This window comes from Acyrthosiphon pisum, chromosome A3 (genome assembly GCF_005508785.2).
Source record: "Acyrthosiphon pisum isolate AL4f chromosome A3, pea_aphid_22Mar2018_4r6ur, whole genome shotgun sequence".
Lineage (NCBI taxonomy): Eukaryota > Metazoa > Arthropoda > Insecta > Hemiptera > Aphididae > Acyrthosiphon > Acyrthosiphon pisum.
Window position 1 is genome coordinate 28,554,900 of NC_042496.1, and position 235 is coordinate 28,555,134.

A 235-nucleotide genomic window follows, 5' to 3' on the forward strand; every position below is an offset into this window, starting at 1 on the left:
TCGATAAAATAAATATAATATAATAAAATTCTACCAAATGGTGAAAAAGTTGAGAGTTCATGGCTATTGTACAGCAATAAAACTAAATGTATACATTGCTTTCCGTGTATGCTTTTCTCAAACAAAACAATAACTTCTCCATCAATAATAGATCCACAACAAGGATTTAATAATTGGAAAAAGTTAAATCCTAAAATACCTGACCAGGAGAATTATAGTGATGAACACCGTGCAA